A 14,938-nucleotide genomic window follows, 5' to 3' on the forward strand; every position below is an offset into this window, starting at 1 on the left:
AGTCATTAGGGAAATGGAAATCAAACCCACAACAAGATAATGATTTCACACCAGTTAGGATGGCTACAATTTTTTAAAAAGGGAAAATAACAAGTGTTTTTGAGGATGTAAAGAAATTAGAATGCTGGTGTATTGCTGATGGGAATGTAAAATGATGCAGCCACTGTGGAAAATAGCTTGGCAGTCCCTCAAAAAGTTAAACATAGAACTACCATATGACCCAGCAATTCCACTCCTGGGTATAAAACGTATGTTCACACAAAAACTTGTACATGAATATTCATAGCAGCATTATTCATAATAGTCAAAAAGTGGAACCCATCCAAATGTGGCATATCCATACAATGAAATATTATTCAGCCATAAAAAGGCATGAATAGCTTGCTATTCCAAGTAGTGAACCTTGGAAACATTGTCCTAAGGGGAAGAAGCCAGTCACAAAAGATTGTGTAGCCTGCGATTCCATTTATATGAAACATTCCGAAGAGGCAAATCCATGGAGACAGAAAGCAGATGAATGACTCCCAGGGGCTGAGGGAAGGCAGAAATGGGCCATGGTGTTAAGGGTATAGGTTACTTGGAGCATCATTAAAATGTTCTGGAATTAGATGGTGGTGGTGCTTGTGCAACATGGTGAATATACTAAGAACCATGGAAGTACCCATTTTTAAATGGTGAAGTTTATGTTATTTGACTTATATCTCAATTAAAAAATTGTTAAAAAGGACCTTGTGCCTCGAGAGGCTCCAGACTGAAAGCTGAAGAGGAAGGCTGTTCCACCGGAGAATATATGCCTTCTTCCCCATCAGAGGCACCCAATGGTGGAGGGGGATCTATGTGGGGAGAGGCAGGGGCAGCTCCTCAACCTGGGGAGGACAGGCGCGTGCTGCCTTCTGAAGGCAGCAGGGGCCATCTGTGGTCTTGGAATACAATGGCAGTGTCAGCTCAGGGCCCAGAACACCGTATATCCAGGCAAACGTCACCTGCAGAAGTTTCAAGCCAGCCTGGCGTAGGCTGCTCTCGCCACACGTGCGTGGAGCCTCAGAGACACCTGGGGTGCCAGCTTCTGGGCCACAGCCCCAAGAGACAGACAACTTGCCGCCTCCTTTCCCTCTGTGTGCACAGCCTGGCTTCATTCGTGGGGAGGTGATGATCTAATTTCCTCCAAACAAATGTTTGGGATGTGGAGTTTTCCTTCAACAATGAGCAGTGGCAGACGGTGAGAAATCTGCTTGCACCTTCTGGGGCTGGGTGGGGGGGAGCCACCCTGACATGCCTGCCAGCCTGGCAGGCACTGACTACTGTGGCCCAGGGTTTCCTCACGTCCTGGGCTGGGACATGACTGGCTAGAGCTATAGAAAGGACGATGCTGGTCCATCAGTGGTAGGGGTATAAGGCAGGCAGACTGGCAGGAGTTCTTCCGACGGCCCCTTCACCAGCTCGGAGTTGGGGAGCCCTGCATTTCCCACACCCTTGAGAGTGACTTGGGCAGGGTACTAGCCCACCTGAGTCTCCAGGAAGGGGATCTTGAGACAAAGTTCCGTAGGCAGGGTGTTGGGGGGCCAGTCCTGTGGCAGGGAGGGAGGAAGCAGGAAGGGGCAGAGGGGCACGCTAAGCTGCAGTGCAGGTGCAGTGACAGCCTCCATTACCCTTGTAGGAATCCCAGACCTGTTCTGAGTCTGGGATGTGGCTGGGCCATGCTTATGTGGGACATAGGCTCTCCCTGGGGCAATGACGTATGCATCTGGGGAGACATCTGCCAAGGCCTTTCTGCTCCCAGCACTGCTGGGAGCTGGTGAGTAAGCCCTAGAAGGGCCTGGTTGGTGTGATGCGGCCTCCAGCACACCAGCCTCTAGGGTGTGGAACTCGGAAGCCTCTTGCTCTGGGTGAGATGCAATGATGAGGACAGAGAGGCAGCAGGGAGCTCACCCTGTCCAGGGCTTTCGGCCACATTATCAGTCCTTACAAGGATGGTGTGATCTTGGCAGGCTGCCTCTGAGATATTTTACCACTCAGAAAAAGATCCCAGGTCCGATTTGTCCCTGTGTCTTGGGGCCCCAGGGCCAGGCTTTCCTGGTGTGCAGCGGGCACTGGTAATCTGTTAGTGCCTTCACTTCTCAGTTCAACTGCGGCTTCCACCATTGTCCTATCATTTTCTTAGCATTAATTCCCCTTTTACCAGATGCCCTATGACATCAGGATGTGCCAGATCTAACATTTAGGTCTTTTATTGTCCTTCTTAAAATTTTTTTTTATTTTTAGAGACAGGGTCTCACTCTATTGCCCAGGCTGGAGTGCAGTGGCACAGACATGGTTCACTGAAACCTCAGACTCCTAGGCTCAAGTGCTCCTCCCACCTCAGCCTCCTGAGTAGCTAGACCACAAGCATGCACCACCATGCCCAGTGAATTTTCTTATTTTTGGTAGAGATGGGGTTTCACCATGTTTTCCAGGCTGGTCTCGAACTCCTGAGCCCAAGTGATCTGCTAGCATCGGCCTCCCAAAGTGCTGGGATTATAGGCGTGAGCCACTGTGCCCCAAGTGTCCTTTTTTTTTAAATTACATGATCTTTTCTTAATAAAGTCAATGAATGAAATGATTTTTGTCATAGTAGAAACCAATAGTTGAAAAGATATTCACAGAAACTCTGTGAGACTCTTTCCTGTGTTTGAACCAGCTTTGAGCCTTGACTCAAATGTCACCCCCTCCACAAAGCAGCCCCAAATGTCCCTGTGGTCCGGGCACCGTGCACAGCCAGCACACACCACCACCTTCAGTGGCTCCTGCTGCCAGGCCTCTTTATAACACAAATTACAGAAAACTCCGTGCAAACCACCATCAGTGGCAGAGGAAGGGTGGCCCAGGCACTCAGGAGTCTAGTGGGCGCCTCCATTGAGACTGGATCTGCCCATCAAGCAACAATCCCAAGAGCCTGGGACCTCCTTGGCTCCCCCACTCCCCCGCAGCTCTGGTGCCCACACCCTGATACCCCTGCATCCTTCCCAAAAGTTCAGATGGCACTGGCTCTCATGGGGCCATGTAGCCTGAGAGTGGATGATCAGGATAGGCCCCAGAAGAAAACCAGGTTTGTTGTTTTCCTAACCAAGGGAAGGATGAATGAACTTGGCAGAAGACCCTCAAGTTCTCTCAAAAACAGATGTTACCACACCCACATCTGAATTATTTGAACTCCTGTTAGCCAAAGGACAGCCTGAAGGCCACCACATCCTGGAAGCCCTCCAGCCACCTGCTAAAGCTCCAGGCTACTCCATGCTGGCAGGACTCCTTGCCAGTCTGACTGCTGTGCTGTGATGATGGTGGTCGAGAACATAGCCCTGAGGGCCCTCATGGTGCCTGGCTGCTCTCTTGGTCTCCAGTCTGCAGCACAACCCAGCCTAGAGAAGGAGCTGACAGATGTCTTTTCGCTGCATGAACTGGCTTGTCAGGCTGATGAGGTGGGGACCGTGGAGCAGGCATGGAGCTTGGGTTCATGGGGAGAATCCCAGGGTTGGGAACAGGCCAGGCCAGGCACAGTCTCCGCAGTGTCACTGGGGACTGCCACGCAGCTGTGACCCCATGCATTGAATGCAGCAGTGGGGGAAAAGGTGGGGAACACACCCTAGGGTGCCACAGATGGCTCTGGGGTTCAGCCACCTCAACTCTGGACCCCGTCGCCCCAGCCCAAGCCCAGATGGGGCTCTGAAACGGCCACTCCCACACTGAACACCTGCCCTCCACTTCCCATCATGTTGCGTTTCCTCCTCTGTGCCCTTCACAGCTGTGGTATGTCCAAAAAATCTTGGAGGAGCTTGGGGTTGCAGGAGGCGGTGGGGACGTGTGAGACTTGCTTTATTCAGTTTGCATGTTCACTTGGGGAGACTGTTGTGGGATGTTGGAGACTATGGGAGAGGGAGCTAAAGCACTCTCAGACGTTGGTGCCACCACGACAAACTTCTAGAAAGAGCTTCTATACTCGCTGTCTCCATTTCTCATTCTTCAACCCATTTCCACCTGCATTGGGGGCTGTCTCACCTCACCCCCTAAAACTGTCCCATCTTAGGGCCACCAGCAACCTGTATGCTGCTAACATGAGTAGCTCTTAAGTTCTTGTGTTAGCTGACCTCTCAGAAGCTTCAGTGAAATCCAAAATAATATGAGGCTGACACGACAGTTGAGTTCTCTCTACTGCCTACGCACACAGTCCAGGCCTGACGCAGCAGCTCCAATGTCTGCACAAACTCAGACTCCTTCCACAGTGCTGCTCCTGCATCTCAGACATGCAGTTTATTCCCTTGTCGTCTAAAAGACTGCTGCAGCTCCAGCCATCATGCCTACATTCCAGTCAGTGGGAGGGAGAATGAGGAGAGAGTTTTGCCCCTGCCTGTGGGGGCTCTTCCACCAAGCTGCACGCTCCACTTCTGCTTATGTCCGCTGGTCAGAACTTTGTCACATGGCCACACCTAGCTGCAAGGAAGTCTGGGAAATGTCGTTTTGCTCAGCACCTATGTCCCCTGCTAAGGACAGGGGCTGGTTACCAGGTGACAGCTGGCCATTCCCGTACTTTTGACTTCGATGACATCAGCCCACCTGGTCCTCATTTGCCTCTCTGATAGGATGACACTTCTGCTAGCCCCTGGCATGCTGGGGTGTCCGCAGGGCTCTGCCTCAGATCGCCCTGTCATTTTCTTCTCATTCTGCACTCCTGCCCTTAGTTGGTTGCTTCCCATCCATGAAGGGACCATGAGCTCCCAAGCTCCCAACTCCAGCTAGGTTTTCATCCCTGAGCACCAGATACCCTTTCTAAGTGCCTGCTGGACAGCCCTGCCCAGCATCATACAGGCCTTGCAGCCTTCCCACACATGTGCCCCTCTGGCCATCCCAGGGAACAGCTCCTGCCTGTCCAGTTCCTCAGGCAGTGTCCTGGGCCTCAGTGTGTGAATTCTGTCCTCCCCCACCTCACTTTATTTATTTATTTATTTTTGACCAAGTCTCTATCGCTCAGGCTGGAGTGCAGTGGGGAGATCTCAGCTCCCTATATCCTCTGCTACTGGGTTCAAGTGATTCTTCTGCCTCAGCCTCCTGAGTAGCTGGGACTACAGGCAAGCATGACCACACTCCACTAATTTTGTATTTTTAGTAGAGACAGGGTTTCACCATGTTGATCAGGCTGGTCTCAAACTCCTGACCTCAGGTGGTCTGCCCTTCTTGGCCTCCCACAGTGTTGGGATTACAGGTCTGAGCCACTGTGCCCAGCCTACTTCTTTATCAGACATAATCACGAGGTCTCAGCAATTCCACTTCCAGATGTCTCTCAATCCTCCCACCCCCGCCTTCTAGCCAGTGTCACCGCCCGATTCTTACTGAGGCCCTTTCCCCCTGCACCCACTCACCATATCTGCCTGCAGTGCCTCTGCTCCCATCTGTGCTCCACACTCTTGCTGGGAGGCCCTTGATAATGTGGAGTAGCCACTTCCCTCTCAGAGGCTGCCTGTGACTCCATGTTGTTCTCCATGTGCATTTCTGTCTTTATCCATCACCTCCACCCTTGTCCCAGAGTGTCCATGGCACCCACTGTATTTTAGGGACTCCTGTAAGTTCCTGGAGGGCTGGCACACATCTGTCCTATTCTTTGCTGTATCATCTAAACAAGTGCCTGGCATGGGTAGGGCTCAGTGAGTACTGGTTGTCAATAGGGACAGTAGAGAGGAAGAATGGAGACAGCTCAGCAGAGAATGCCATGTTGGTGGGACAGAACAGAAAGCTACACATAGGCCCAGGTCCATATGGATTCAATACGGATGGAAGTGGCATTTCCAACCAAAGGGGAAAGGTGGATTTTAAAAAAAGTTATCAGGACAATTAGTTTGGGAAAGAAAATGAAGCTGAATTTAGACCTGTTGTGAGGCCCAAATGAATGGGTTTCTGCCTAGCACTGTTCAAGGCAGGGGACATAACAGTGACAGAACAAATTCCCCCCTCACAGTGCTCAGTGCCAGCAGAGGAACAGAGGTCAAACCTACAGGGGAAAGAGGAGGCATGGGGAGTGCAGGGAAACAGGCAAACCAGGGCCTGGAGGCAACAGCTGCTATTTTAGATATGCCTCAGGCAGAGTAAGGAATGAGGCATGTAAATGTTTTCAGGAGGGGGCTGGTGCCCAGGTGGACGGAACAGAAAAAAGATCTCTGTGTGGTTGAGGAAAAAGAAGGCCAGTGACACCGTTTGGCTCTTTGTCTCCATCCACATCTCACCTTGAATAATTACCACGTGTCAAGGGCAGGACCAGGTGGAGGTAGTCAGATCATGGGGGTGGTTTCCCTCATGCTGTTCTCATGAATTCTCGTGAGATCTGATGGTTTTATAAGGGGCTTCCCTCTTGGCTTGGCTCTCATTCTCTCTCCTGCCACCCTGAGAAGAGCTGACTTCCACCCTGAGGCCTCCCCAGCCATGTGGAACTGTAAGTTGATTAAACTTCTTTTCTTTATACATTACCCAGTCTTAGGTATTTCTTCATAGCAGCATGAGAACAGACAAATACACTAAGGTGGTACCCCAAAGAGTGGGGTGCTGCTATTAGGATACCCCAAAACAGGGAAGCAACTTTGGAACTGCGTAACAGGCAGGGGTTGGAACAGTTTGGAGGGCTCAGAAGAAGACAGGAAAATGTGGGAAAGTTTGGAACTTCCTTGAGATTGGAGGGCTCAGAAGACTGGAAGATGTGGGAAAGTTTGGAACTTCCTAGAGACTTGTTGAATGGCTTTGACCAAAATGCTGATAGCGATATGGATGATGAAGTTCAGGCTGAGGTGGTCTCAGATGGAGATGAGGAATTTGTTGGGAACTTTTATAAAGGTGACTTATTGCTTTGCTTAAGCAAAGAGACTGGTGACATTTTGCCCCTGTCCTAGAGATTTGTGGAACATTGAACTTGAGAGAAATGATTTAGGGTATCTGGTGGAAGAAATTTCTAAGCAGCAAAGGTTCAAGAGGAAGCAGAGCATAAAAGTTTGGAAAATTTGCAGCCTGATGATACCATAGAAAAGAAAAACCAATTTTCTGGGCAGAAATTCAATCTGGCTGCAGAAATTTGCAAAAGTAACGAGGAGCCAAATGTTAATCACCAAGGCAATGGAAAATGTCTCCAGGGCATGTCAGAGAGTTTCAAAGCAGCCCCTGCCATGACAGGCCTGGAGGCCTAGGAGGAAAAAATGGTTTCATTGACTGAGCGTAGGGACACCCTGCTCTACACAGCCTTGGGACATAGTGGGTGCCCTGTGTCCCAGCTGCTTCAGCTCCAGCTGTAGCTAAAATAGGCTAAGATACAGTTTGGGCCATTGTTCAGAGGGTGCAAGCCCCAAGCCTTAGCAGCTTACACATGGTGCTGGGCCTGCAGGTGCATGGAAGTCAAGAATTGAGGTTGGGGAACCTCTCTCTAGATATCAAAGGATGTATGGAAATGCCTGGATATCCGGGCAGAAGTTTGTTGCAGGGATGTAGCCCTCATGAAAAACCTCTGCTAGGTCAGTGCAGAAGGGAAATATGGGGTTGGAGCCCACACACAGAGTCCCCACTGGGGCACTGCCTAGTGGAGCTGTGAGAAGAGGGCCACTGTCTTCCAGACCCCAGAATGGTAGATCCACCAACAGCTTGCACCATGAACTTGGAGAAGCCATAGACATTCAACACCAGCTTGTGAAAGCAGCCAGGCTGGGGCTGTAAACTGCAAAGCCACAGGGGCAGAGCTGCCTCAGGCAATGGGAGCCTACCGCTTGCATCGCTGTGACCTGGATGTGAGACAAGGAGTCAACGGAGATCATTTTGGAACTTTAAGGTTTAGTGACTGCCCTATTGGATTTCACACTTGCATGGGGCCTGTAACCCCATTGTTTTGGCCAATTTCTGCCATTTGGAATGGGTGTATTTACCCAATGCCTGTACCACCATTGTACATAGGAAGTAACTAACTTGCTTTTGATTTTACAGGCTCATAGGAGGAATGGACTTGCCTTGTCTCAGTTGAGACTTTGGACTTAGACTTCCGAGTTAATGCTGGAATGAGTTAAGACTTTGGAGGACTGTTGGAAGGCCATGGTTGTGTTTTGAAATGTGAGGACATGAGATTTTGGAGGGGCCAGGGGCAGAATGACATGGTTTGGCTCTGTGTCCCACCCAAATCTCACCTTGAATAATAATAATACCCACATGTCAAGGGCAGGACCGGGTGGAGATAATTGAATTATGGGAACGGTTTCCCCCATGCTGTTCCCATGATAGTAAGTTCTCACAAGATCTACTGGTTTTATAAGGGGTTTCCTCCTTAGCTCAGCCCTAATTCTCTCTCCTGCCACCCTGAGAAGAGGTGCCTTCCACCATGATTGTAAGTTTACTGAGGCCCTGGAACTGTGAGTCAATTAAACCTTTTTTCTTTATAAATTACCCAGTCTCAGGCATTTCTCCACAGCAGAATGAAAACAGAGTAATACAGCCAGCATGATTGGAGCAAAGCCAGGGATGGGGAGGGTGGTGTGTGTGGAGGGTGGTGAGGGCAGACAGGGAGCCAGCCCCAGGAGCTTGGGCTGTTCTTCTAATTCTAAGCACAAGGGTAATCTTTGGAGACGATGAGCCAGGTAGGGTTCTAGCCTTTATGGAGACTGTATTAGGGAGAAATTGACTGTGAACAACCAAACAGGCAAATAAACAAAAGTTTAAATAGTGACACATACTAAGGTAGGAGGTGGGACTCAGCTGTGGATGTGAGACCCAGGTGTGGGGACAAATTGAGGACTAACTGAAACAGGGACAGAGTGGAAACAGCCATCCATAGGACATGCCCACCAGTGTGCCATGTCAGTTTACTGTTTCCATGGCAACACCTGGAAGTTACTGACTGCCCCTTTCCATAGCAACTACCCAGTAACCTAGAAGTTACTACCCTTTTTCTGGAAATTTCTGCATAATCCCCCCCTTAATTTGCGTACAATTAAAAGTGGGTATAAATATGACTTCAGGGCTGCCGCTGAGCTGCTGCTCTGGGCATGCTGCCTATGGGGTGGCTCTGCCCTGCTCCACAAGAAGCAGTACCTCTGCTGCTACTGTGCACTGCTGCTTCAATAAAAGTTGCTGTCTAATATCACTGGCTTGCCCTTGAATTCTTTCCTGAGTGAAGCCAAGAACCTTCCCCAACTAAGTCCCAGTTTTGGGGCTTGTTTGCCTTGTACCAATGCTATCAAGAAAATATTCAGGGTATAAGGGGAGAGAGGGAGGGATGGGTGAGAGCTATGGTCAGGGAAGGTAGCCTGGAGGAGGTACTACTGAAGAAAAGTTGGCCACATGCAGGGCCTGAGGCAGAGCAGGACACACATAGGCAGGGCAGCTGGCCTCTGAGGTGCTCAGAGCCAGATGCTCTAAAGGTCATCAGGACATAATTGGGACCTGCACAAAATAGAGAAAGGAAGAGAGCAGAGCAAGGGGAGGCTGGAGTGATCCCTGTGGGCAGCAACATGCTGGACTGAACAACTCCAACACTGGGGCCATGTTGCTTCCAACTTTTTCTCTCTTATCAGTGTGTGTTGTGCATTTCCCCAAGCCAATGCATATTGACCGCATGTTATTTCATACCAGGGATGGGCTTACTGTAGTGGAGAATCCAATTCCCTCTAGACGTTTGATGTTTGTTTTTTGTTTTGTTTTGATTTGCGCATTCTATGATAGCAAGCAAAGCTGTAGTCTTGCCCATGTATCTTTGAGTAGGTATGGATGCAAGATAAATTCCTAGAATTTGAATCTCCAGGTAAAAAGTTTTTGAAATTACAATTATATTAGTTGTCACCAGTGGTCCTCCAGAAAAGCTGTCTTTGTTTATTCACTCACCTTTCCTGAGCTCCTTACCAGCAATGGGTGTGTAATCTTTTTCGTTGTTTCCAGTAGAGGTGATGAATGTAATATACTGTAATTTAATTTGTGTTTCTCTTACTAGTAGTGAAACTGGGCTTCTTTTCATGTGTCTGTTTTTGGAGGGTAGCATTTGAATTTTTTCTTTGATAAATTGCCTGCCCATTTACTTTGCCCACTTTTCTATTGTGTTATAATTTTCCCTCATGACTTGTGAGAGTAATTTGTAATTTAGGGAAATTGGACCTTTGTCTAGCTTCTGGATGGCAGCTAATTTTTCCCAGTATGTCTATTATGTTTTTAAATGGGTATTTTGCTGAAGTCTTCCACTTTTACTTAGTCAAATCAGTCAGTCTTTTCCATTCTGGCTTCTGGGCTTTTTGTTATGCTTAGAAAGACTTTTTCTCACACCAGGATAAAAAATTCACCCACGTTTTCTTCTATTACATTTTTAGATTCATTTTTGACATTTGAATTTTGATACTTTTGGATTTTTTTTTTCTTTTTAGTCTAAGAAAGTAGAGATTCAGCTTTATTGTTTTCCAAGGGCTTACACATCCCAATACCATTTATTAAACAAACCATCATTTCTTCCATTTTCATGCCATTTTTATCAGTGTTTAAACATTCACATATTCATGGGCTTATTTCTGGATGCTCTATTCGCCCCCATTGATGTATCTGTTCATATTTTGAATACTTTGTCAAGTTCAATTGAGTTTCTTTGTCAAAAAATTCAATTAGAATTTTGATTTAGAGAGGATTGACATCTTTACAACTTTAAATCTTTCTCTTCAATAAGAAGATATGACTCTCCCATTATTCTATCTTATTTTATGTCTTAGTCAAGCTTTATAGTTTTTTTCATGTAAGGCCTTCACATTTCTTAAGTTTTTTTCTCTTAGGCATTTTATACTTTCAGTTGCTATTGAGAATGAGTTCTTTTCTTTCATTATATTTTTAGTTGCTTATGTTTTATATAAAAGAAAGTTATTGATTTTGATATGCTAATTTTATAACTAACTACATTAATAAATTTGCTTGTTGTTTCCAATATTTTAAAAATCTTTACCCAGTGATACCATACTATTATTTTCAATGGTAAATATGTCTCCTCCTTTCCAATTTGTATGCATCTTATTTATTTATTTTTAAAGACAGGGTCTTGCTCTGTTGCCCAGGATGGAGTGCAGTGGTGTGATCATGGCTCATTGAAGGCTTGAACTACTAAGTTCAAGCAATCCTCCCACCTCAACCTCCTGAGTTGCTGAGACCACAGGCGTGCACCAGCATGCTGAGCTGATTTTAAAACATCTTTCGTAGACATAGGGTCTCAATTTGTTGCCTAAACTGGTCTTAAACTGCTGGGCTCAAATGATCCTCCTTCCTGGGCTTCCCAGAGTTCTGTAATTACAGGTAGGAGCCACTGAGCCTGGCCACGTATTTAATTGCATTGACTAACTCTTCCAGGAGAATGTTGTAATAAGTTATTGTTTGCCCTATGAGACTGTTACCTTGCAGCCCTTAGTGTTGAACTTCTGTCTTCTTTCTCCTGACAGGTAGGTGGAGAGGCAAACCCGAGAGCTGTCTCAGCAGTGGGAGGTGGGCTTCAGGTGGGCCGCTCTCTGCACTTTTCTTTTTTCTCCCTTAAGCCACGGTTTTGGTTTGTTGGCTGAGATACTTAATTCCAGATGCACACTGTTTGATATGATAGCTATTCGCCAAGCATGGCTTTTTAAGTTTAAATTTAAGTTAATTACAATGAAATAAAAGTTAAAATTCAGCATCTCAGTTGCATTAGCCACATTTCAATGGCTCAGAGCCACATGTGGCTTGTGGCTCCTGTACCTGACAAAGCAGACTTGGGACTTTTCTGTTACGGCAGAATCTTCTCCTGGGTAGTGCCGCTGTAGCCAGGCATCTCCACCCCCCACACAGCTGGTGAGCACTCATACCACCTCTAGGCTTTCCAGATTCGTTTTCTAGGTTGTGGGGAGAATTCTTAGGGCTCTTAAAACTCCATTCTATGTGGCTCTTGTTGTTTCCTCCCAGAACGCCCTCACCCTGTCTGTCAAACCGGAAAGTGCCGACAGGCTGCTTTCCCTTCCGGCACTGTGTTCCCTTTCCGCCTTCCCAGTTCCAGGCTCCTCTCTGAGGATAAGGGCAGGGTGGCCACGTGGCATCTCCTATTTCACTGTCCCTTCAGAACTTTGCCACTGCAAGGTCAAGTGTGGGGTCTAATTTCCCTCCTCTTGCCACTCCCTCAAGTAAACTATAGCAGGTGGCAGAGTGATGCTACATAGTGCGGGACCAGGTCTGAAGAGGCTGCGTGCAGCTTCTGCCTCAGGCAGGCACATGTGTCTGTGTCAGCACACACCTCAGCAGGCTTGTGTGAAGAGAGATGCCCAGCAGCCACCGCCGCTCCAGCCACCAGCCACAACAGCAGCAGAGGCCCCACGCCCAACCACCTGGCTAAGCCCTTTCTGCATTCCTGACCCACAAAAGAATGAGGATAATAAATTGATGGTTGTTGTTTTAAGCTACTAAATTTTAGGAATTGGAACAGAAGGGAAATGGGTGTGTGTATGTGGTGTGTGTGTGTGTGTGCGCGTGTATGTGTGTCGGGGGAGTCGTGTGTCAGTTCCTTCCAATGCTTCTTTCCATGGAGAGAAGTTTCGGGCATTGTGGGGTGACGCTGGGAATGTGGAGTGATGCTGGGGATGTGGGGTGATGCATGGACATGACTTCCATCCTGCTCCGGCTAGAACAATAACCGTGGTGTTTTTGTGGGAAGACGCGCTCGGCTTCTCTCTGTGCTGGCATTTGGCGCCTACCTGTTGCCATGGCAGCCATGATTGGCACTCCCTTTGCCATCCGGGAAGGGAGGCTGCTCCAAGTAGACTTTTTCTGATTCCCTAAATCTCTCCTCATCTCAGTAATTCTCAGCTGTTAGAATTCAGATGTCTTCTCTGTTCCTTTTATGCTTTCAAGAAGAAAATCCCTTAGCTCTTCTGCCTAGGCTGTTTGAATTGGTATCAAAATCACATTTGATTTGAATTTAGCTGCCAAGACTCTAAGTTTTGTTGAGGCTAATACTCCTTCTCTGCAGCTTCCTTCAGAGTTTGCGTCTCAGTCTCTCCGGCTCAGCCACCCCTGGGGGCTCTCCAGGGAGGGTGGGAGAGGAGGCAGCCTAGTTTCCTGGGCGAGGCCTTCTCCTGACCGGGACTCTGGCCATGATGGGGGTGGCGGTGAGGAGGAAAAGTCCAGGAAACCACAGAGAAGCTGAGATTGGGAGTAGACCCGGTGGAGATGATGTGTGTGCCGGGGAGGGAGTGGGCAAAGGCCTCAGGGGGCACTGGCCACTCAGCCTGGGCAGGGACAACACATCCATCCAGCCATCTGCACATGGGAAACAGCACATAGGAGGTGGGAGTGCAAGTTTAAATAAGGTGGTCAGGGCGGCCTTACTGGGAAGGCAGCAGTGGCTGATGCAGAGGAGGTTGGGCCGGGGGGCTGTGGGTGTCTGGGTGACAGCACCCATTCGAGACGGGAACAGTAGGTGTGGAGTCGGGCCATTCCCGGCTCCTTCAGGAAACAGCAAGGTGAGACCTAGGTGGTGAGGCCAGAGGGGTCATGGGGACCAGACTGGGCTTTCATGGAAGGGAGATGGGGAGGAGCAGCCAGAAGGGGCATGGGGTTCTGATCTGGTGGCCCCTGTGTTCCCGTACTTATGAGCAGGCATCCAGTGTTTGCTGGAGGAGCTCTGGGAGTGTGGGTTTGCAGAACCTTACTATGGCGAGCTCACCATTGATCACGCCCGAGCAGATGAGCCCGCAGAGGCTGGGGCCTGCAGGGCCCTGTGAACTCCTTCTCTTTTGTGCAGAAAGCCCAGGCTGAAAAAGTGCCACGTGGGCATTGTCATGGGAATCCTAAAAGGAGGTACTTCCAGGGATAAGATGACTAGGGCTCAACGAGGACGCCGAGCCACTGCAGCCCCCCACTTACACATCTGCACAGCTGTGCGGCCAGCACAAGCCCTTGGTATTTGACAGGAAAGCCCCGGAGAAAGAGAGACAGAGCGAGGGTCAGGATTCCTCACCCTGCACCCAGGCCTGACGCTGCCTCTCCTTGGAGCTCCCTGCTTTCTCCAAAGGAACAAGCGGGGTGGCTGGGCTTCTCCACGGCATTCCCTGGGGGTTCCCCTGTGGGTCTTTCTGTGGCTCAGAGGTGGGAGGCCCCAGCACCCCGCCTGGGCAGAGCAAGCAATAGGAGCAGAGGACATCCTCTTGACCTGTAGGGGGTCTGAGGCCACCCTCCAGGGGACCTGCCCTAGCCTGCCCAGCAGCCTCGGCGGATGCAGGGGCTGCACCAGTAGAGAGGCTGACAACCCTGGCCAGGGCGGGAGGAGGCTGAGCGGGGCGCAGAGGTGTAGGCCAGGAGAGAGGGCACTCGCTGTCGGGGGAGGGGAGCACCATGTCCAGGAGGGAGGCCGCTGCCAAGACCTGTGCCAAGAGGTGGGTAGGACAGACTTAGACTCTGCACACATGGCCCTCAGGGGACCCTTGATGTCTAGGGTTACCCACCTCTCCAGAGGGATGCCGTTTGCTAGAGGGCCAAGCAGGGAACCCCTGACCCCTGACAAATGAGGCTGCTTTGATTAGGAACTTCCTCTGTAATGAGCGCCACACTCCTGGCAGGACGGGAAGAAGCACAGCTTCGGGGTTGGCCAGACCCAGTCTCCTTTCCCAGTCCTGGCACTGACTTGTGCCAGACTTACCATCTCTCTGTGGCTCTATTTCTTCATCTCTAAAGTGGGCACAGTGATGGTCCCGCCTCACAGATCGTTTCGTCCCTCACCAGCAAAAAATATAACAGGAGCTCAAGGCTCTTGGCTCCTGCTCCCTGCTCAGAGCACCCTTCGCTCCTGGGCTGACATTTCATCCACTCTCTCCCTGACGACTTGACTTTTATTTCTTATTCCATGATGTCTCTTTGGTCTAACCAAACTGCACTATCATCCATTCGTTCTGAAACGTTCCTTGTCATTTTG

The sequence above is a fragment of the Macaca nemestrina genome, chromosome 2 (genome assembly GCF_043159975.1).
Source record: "Macaca nemestrina isolate mMacNem1 chromosome 2, mMacNem.hap1, whole genome shotgun sequence".
NCBI classification, from domain to species: Eukaryota; Metazoa; Chordata; class Mammalia; order Primates; family Cercopithecidae; genus Macaca; species Macaca nemestrina.